Source organism: Salvia splendens, unplaced genomic scaffold, assembly GCF_004379255.2.
Source record: "Salvia splendens isolate huo1 unplaced genomic scaffold, SspV2 ctg76, whole genome shotgun sequence".
Taxonomy (NCBI): Eukaryota; Viridiplantae; Streptophyta; class Magnoliopsida; order Lamiales; family Lamiaceae; genus Salvia; species Salvia splendens.
Window position 1 is genome coordinate 27,561 of NW_024599433.1, and position 6,431 is coordinate 33,991.

The following is a 6,431-nucleotide window of genomic DNA, read 5'->3' on the forward strand; positions in this document are numbered from 1 at the left end:
CTATATACTATCCAAACATTTGAAATACAGTTTTCACGTATTGCAAGAAAGATAAGGAAGAAATGACTAAGAAAATCTATTCATGGTAAACCAATAAGTCAGATTTGCAAACATATGTTTGAACTTTATTTTTGGTGGCTAACTGATATAGTGGTATTGATGCTTCTTCTTATATGATCTTTATGCCAAATCCTCCATTAAAAAGATTTGCAAATCGATCTTTATGCCAAATCCTCCATTAAAAAGATTTGCAAATCTTTATGCTAACTGGTATAATGGAGGAAACTTTGTTCACTCAAAATTAAAAATTAAAAATTTTAAAATACTTATATAAATATCGAGTATATCGAGACTAACATGTATACCTGGACGGGTATCGTGTATACCCCAAAATCCAAAATAAAAATATCCGATCCCATCATGTATCCCGATTTCGTCGGGTATCGGGTCAGGTTGGGAATTATCCATTACCCGCTACCCGTTTCGATACACCTAGAGTATATACAAGTGAGAGACTCATATACCACTTAACATTTTTCCACCCACTTTTTTCTTAACATTTCTTAATACCTGTGCCGAAAAGAAATGGGACTCCTCTTCGAGGACGGAGGGAGTACTCCTTATCTTAGATTAAAAGCCCAACATGCTTTTTGTGATTTGAAGCCCAAGTTATGATATCATTATAGATCCAAAATCACATCCATAAAAAATTGGAACTCAACCAAGATAATTCGAGTAACCAAAACAGTTGGATTCGGTTATTAGAAATGCTAATCACCCATTACATTCTACTTTGGCAGAGAGTAATCAAAATAACCTCAACAAATTCGCTTTCTCCAGTGAACCACTCGGCTCTATCATTTTGCAGCTGCAAGTTGTGAGCCTGTTGTTGTGCCCTAGAACTCAGTGTCGAAGCATGCTAACATAAGTTTTGAAACCATGGCCCTCGCAAAGGGGATGTAGCTTGCACTATACCTGTACATAACAGAAATGGCCACTAAGATATCACACCAACCACAATACCAATCATATGTCCTCTATATATCAAAATAATGGAGGATCCAGTCCCTAAATAAAAATAGGCATGGGTAGAACAATTCCAGACGAGATATATCTTGACAATCACATGGCATGTTCGCACAAGATGATAGAGACGAATGTCGAATGATATCTCATCATATAAGAAGGAAGATATAGCCTTACCATTTAATTGAATAAATTAATGTTGATTGATTGTTTCCAAGATTAGTTTGAGTAGTTAGCATTTGATATGCTGTTGATTTGTTTTAAGATTGTAGACTCCTATAATACACCTTGATGTTAGATAGGGATATCTTTGGAGAAGATCATTATTGATGTTTCGTGTTCCTTTTCTTTTCAGTTTATCAAGTCAAGTTCTTGTTGTGCATTTTATCAATAAGTTTCCTGCGTTTTTCCATTCTTTGCCTATTCACTCCATATCACAAGAAAAGTGAAGGAGGAATCTGATGGATGCTAGAGCAATGGTTGGTTGGTACCAAATCCTTTCGAGGATAATAAAGGTGGGTTTAAGAATGTGAAGGATCTTCAACCACAGCCCATGGCCATCAGCAGTCAGGCTGAACAAGTCATAGTTCTACCTTACCACACTAAGGAGATAACATTGCGTTCCATAGCAACTATAGCTTCTAGAGAGATATTAGTGCTTCATGATACTAACAAGTAATAGGTCCAAGTTTCGATCTCCCTATTGCTGGGGGTGACAACAACAGATAATATAGTGCATAACCACAAATTATGCATATGCATCAATATGACAATACATACCAAATAAGAGCACCAAACTCCAGCACAATTGCCAGAAGTGTCAATAGCTTGTTGCGGACCTGTGACATTTGAGTGAAAGACTCTTAGGAATGAGGAGAAGAAAAGGTTAAAAAAATTACATTCCAAAACATTAAACTAATTATATAAGAAACTCACATATACAGCACAAAAAGAGCAATTATGATGCTAGCAATATACATTGCTGTAGCATATATACGGACTGGGTCAAGCATCATGGTGAATTGTCTTTTAGGGCCAATAAGGAATGCTGTGCTGCCACCGAAAAACATCAAAGTTAGCATTTGAAATATACTTCTACTGGATTTGAAAATGATCATAGAAAGAGTAATGGCATAAAAAACTATGAGGTGAATGGATGTTATATGATCAAAAGCAATTAAGCAAGCAAGGAATGAGAACGAAAAGACAGAAAAATATCAATCTCATGTGATCAGTCAACAGAAACTAAGAGCTCCACAAGTAGCAAAAAATAATAGTCCTTAATGGGCAAGAACAGTTGTAAGCAGCACGGCAGCCGGCAGGATTTAAGAACCAAGTGCGTTTCCTTGATCATCTATAACACGAAAACCTAGAGATAATCTAATATCTCTGCACCATCTTTGTAATATACCTAGAATGTGGGGGAAGGAGACTTGTAAGTAGTAAAGTCATACAGAAAGAAAATGTCTAACAATACACTACAGCAACTGTTTAAGAGATGAGATCTTAACAAAAAGCATGTGATTGCCAATGCCAAAATGAGCATTCGGATGACATATTGAGAACATACATGTTAGAATGACAAAAAGCAAAGCGGGTTTAGCTCGTAGTATCATTGAAATACGGACCTTCCAAGAGCAAGCAGATTTCCTAATGAGAATGTTATCCCAAATTTGACAGGATGGAAGAAAACAAGCATCGACTGTGAGGCAGAAGACAAAAAAACACAAATTTGTTGATTTCAGTGCTTCATCTGTTGGAGACATGACTTGACACAGAGATAATTTCATCCTCTTCAATTTAGGTAATCAAAATGATTTGGAAACTTACCAAGAGTGTGCAAGTTATACCAGCAGATAAGCAAATTGCAAATCCATACAGTCTCTGCCAAAAGGAAGTAGAAATAAGCTTGCAAATTGCAAAACCCCGCTGTAATTTGCAATTGCAAATTCCAGAAAAATACATAATGACTAAACAAAGTTTTACCTGTTTAGTTGACAAAGTGCAGTTGCGATTGAAATCATCCATGTACGAAGAAGACTCTTGCTGCTGCTGCTGCTCCTCCTCGTCATCAACCTCCATCCCCACCAGCATTTTCACCCTCTCTCAAATGCTTGATCTTTCTCCATTTTCCTCGAATTAATCTATGCAGTCAGGAATCTAATGGAACGGATTGATGTTTTCTGGTAGATCTGAAATTCATCAGTCGAGGCATTGGATTTTGTGAAATCGATTTCCAAACCAACTGGGTCAAGCTCAATAGTTAAGAATTTGTAGTTTAGTCCGGATAATTATAGGTTTCGTACAAAATATTTTGTCAACAAAAATATTAAGTTTACTTATTTCATACAAAAAGTTACATTAGTATTTTAAATTAATATATATTCCATTAAGTCTCTACTAACACCGTTACTTCCAATTACATCATACATACAAAAAACTTCATCAATATTTCAAATTTGTACACAAAGTTTTAAATTAAAACCTTCCATTAATTATTTCAAACACAGTTATTTTTATTACTCACAAAAATGAAAAACACATAGAAAAAAAATCACCACTCTTCACCATTAAATTAGCGAATTGCATTTTATTGTCGAAGTTTTCTCATATAACAATGGAGAATACAACTAAAAAGATATTGAATCTTTTTTTAAAAAATTAAATATTGACTTATTAACTGTTTGAAGCTCAAATTAACCATTTTGTAAAGATAAAATATGGACATATTTTAGACTGTGTTCTATTAAGAATATAACAAAAAAAATAGAATATATTGAAAGACAATTTTTTTAAACCACGATCAATTACTGGAAGAATTGATATTGACTGTTATTTTTAGAGTAATTAATTGTATTAAATATTTTATTATTCTTTTATTATAATGATAAGTTGGACAAATTATAAATTAACTAACTGTGTTTAAAATATTAATGGAATGTATTAATTTAAAATATTAATGTAACTTTTTGTATGAAATATGTAAATATATTATTTTTTGTATTAAATGAAACAAATATAAAATATTTTGTATGAAATATGTAATGAGACGTTTAGTCCTCGTTGCATATGCGATATAAAATATTCATTTTACCCCCCTCAAGTTTCCTTTATATACTAACCAATCTTTTTCTACTCCAAACTTAAAACTCAGAATTCTCTCCCTCCTCTCTTATTTCAATTCACGCGATAAAACCTTAATCCAGGAGCAGAGGCTCGAGATCATCTTCCACAAATTGATATGGTAACGTTTCCAATTCAATCCTTTTTGAATCGATCATTTTTCGTTACTTAGCAATCTTCATCGTTTCATCTATATTTCCCTTCCTCTGTTCGTGGTATTTGGTGAGCGCGATCTCTAGATGAGTATTATGTTGGTTTCACTCATTTTCCTTCTTCCGACTCTTCATTACCGAGATTCTGGTAAAAAAAATGTTTTTTAGAAAAAATTAGGCGTATTTAACGAACCAAGATCGACCTTTCAATTTCTTGTAAGCGACAATCAAAGAACGAAGCCGAAAATTGGGTTTAGTAACTTGTATTTTTAGGGGTTTCCGTGATAGGAGCGTCTAGGTCAACCTAGTCAACTTCTGGAAATGAGACTGTTACTCTTTATTTATATGATTCGCTATTTTGCTGATTGGAAGTATAGTCTTCTTCAGATTCCAACATTTTGGGTCGATAGTTACTGTAATTGCAGATTTTCTAATCAATGTGTGACTCTTACTACCTGAAGGGAGGTTAGACAATGGAATTATTTGGTTTAACTGATGCAATTCCATATGAACTTATAGTCCATATTTCATAGTTCAGTTAGATATCATATTGTTTATTATCAAAAAAGTCATGATTGATAAAATTATTTTGATAGCCTATCCCAAATGTTCACTTTACCTCAATTAAGAATTCAGCTTATTTAACTTCTTTTTGGCATCTTTGATGGAGCTCCTATTGGTATAATAGATGTTTATGTTGATATGACTGGTACGTATTCTGAGAATATTTGAATAGCCTACTAATTTCTGTGGAAAATATTTGTATAATTGAACTAAATTGTAACAAGAAAAGAAAAATATTTTAGCAATCATTCCTTTTTTGTACTATATTCTGCTATAGCTTTAAGATTTATCATACAAGGAGATAAAATTTGATTTGACAGAAAGAGTTAAATTAGGTTCATGCATTTGAGTACAGCGGATGAAGCCACTTTGGTATGTGGTTGAAGATTGGATGAAGTAGAAAATGGCAGTTGGCTTCTATTGACTTCTTAGATCAATTTTTATTTCATAAGTTTAACTGGATACAATGGCATTTAAAGTGCAGATTTTGAGCATATCTGTTCCCTATCTCTCCAGAATTCTCTTTAATCTCGCCTTCCATTCTTTCTTTCTGGTTTAGTTCTTCTTCAAACCATTACATGATTCTTTTAACATTCCCCTATTGCAGTCTTCTCTTTACCGGGGAATGTCCAGGAAAGACAAACCCAGAGGGCGGCCCCATGGGTTAACTCAACAGAAAAAGCAGGAGATTAAAGAAGCTTTTGAACTTTTTGATACCGATGGATCTGGTACTGATAAATCTATAACTGTATAACAAATGAATTAAATGTCAATACAGTTGTCTGTTTTTAATGGTTGTATTACTTCAAATAATTGCATGCAGGAACAATTGATGCAAAAGAGCTGAATGTTGCAATGAGGTATATTCTTCCTTCTTTTGTTGTGTGACGTTGGGATTTAAGACGTACTTGTAAGTTGAAGAGTTATTACTTGCACTAAATCACTGATCTTGTTACTTTACAGGGCTCTTGGTTTTGAAATGTCTGAAGAGGTAATGGCTTATTTTTAATATCTGTTCTGGTGGTTACTCTCTGAACTCAGAAGTGTATTGAGTTGTGTGATTATACTTTAGTAGGAAAGCATAATATAGTATTTGCTTCCATTATATAGTCCACAAATGCTGCATCTCTTTGGCACCGAAAATGTTGGTGATTTTATATTTTCCATAGTGGCACATGCGTACTTCAAGGATTATGCTTCTTTCGTCTTTCTATGAAACATCGCATGTAGAGTGATTGTGAATTCTGGGAGGCTCAGTGGCTTTGTAAAACATTTATGACTTTGATCTCTATGTTTTTATCTAAAGTATATTATAATTTCTTATGATTGAATCATTTATTCATTCTATGCCTATGTCATGTTGGCTGTTAAGAATCATTGAAAGTTCATAGTCGATGCCTTTCATACTTTGCATTTTTATCTTTGAGCCTCTGAACAAATGATTAAGGATTTAGCCTCCATATGTTTTGCTCAGCTGATTAACCAGCTAGTTCTTCTAGCTGTGATTATAGTATACCAATTATCATGTTACTTGTGTAAATAATGAAAATGGTCCTATTGTCTGAA

The 6,431-nt window shown here is 33.6% G+C and overlaps 1 long non-coding RNA gene and 1 pseudogene across 1 annotated transcript; one reads left to right on the top strand and one right to left on the bottom strand.

Annotated features, from left to right (window-relative positions):
- Nucleotides 1-669: 669 nt before the first annotated feature.
- Nucleotides 670-3,472, bottom strand: LOC121791266 (annotated as a pseudogene).
- Nucleotides 3,473-4,136: 664 nt separating this feature from the next.
- LOC121791267 lies at nucleotides 4,137-5,897 on the top strand. Its single transcript, XR_006048504.1, has 4 exons — nucleotides 4,137-4,270; nucleotides 5,473-5,593; nucleotides 5,689-5,725; nucleotides 5,829-5,897. It is a non-coding gene; the product is annotated as an uncharacterized LOC121791267 (long non-coding RNA).
- Nucleotides 5,898-6,431: the final 534 nt, after the last annotated feature.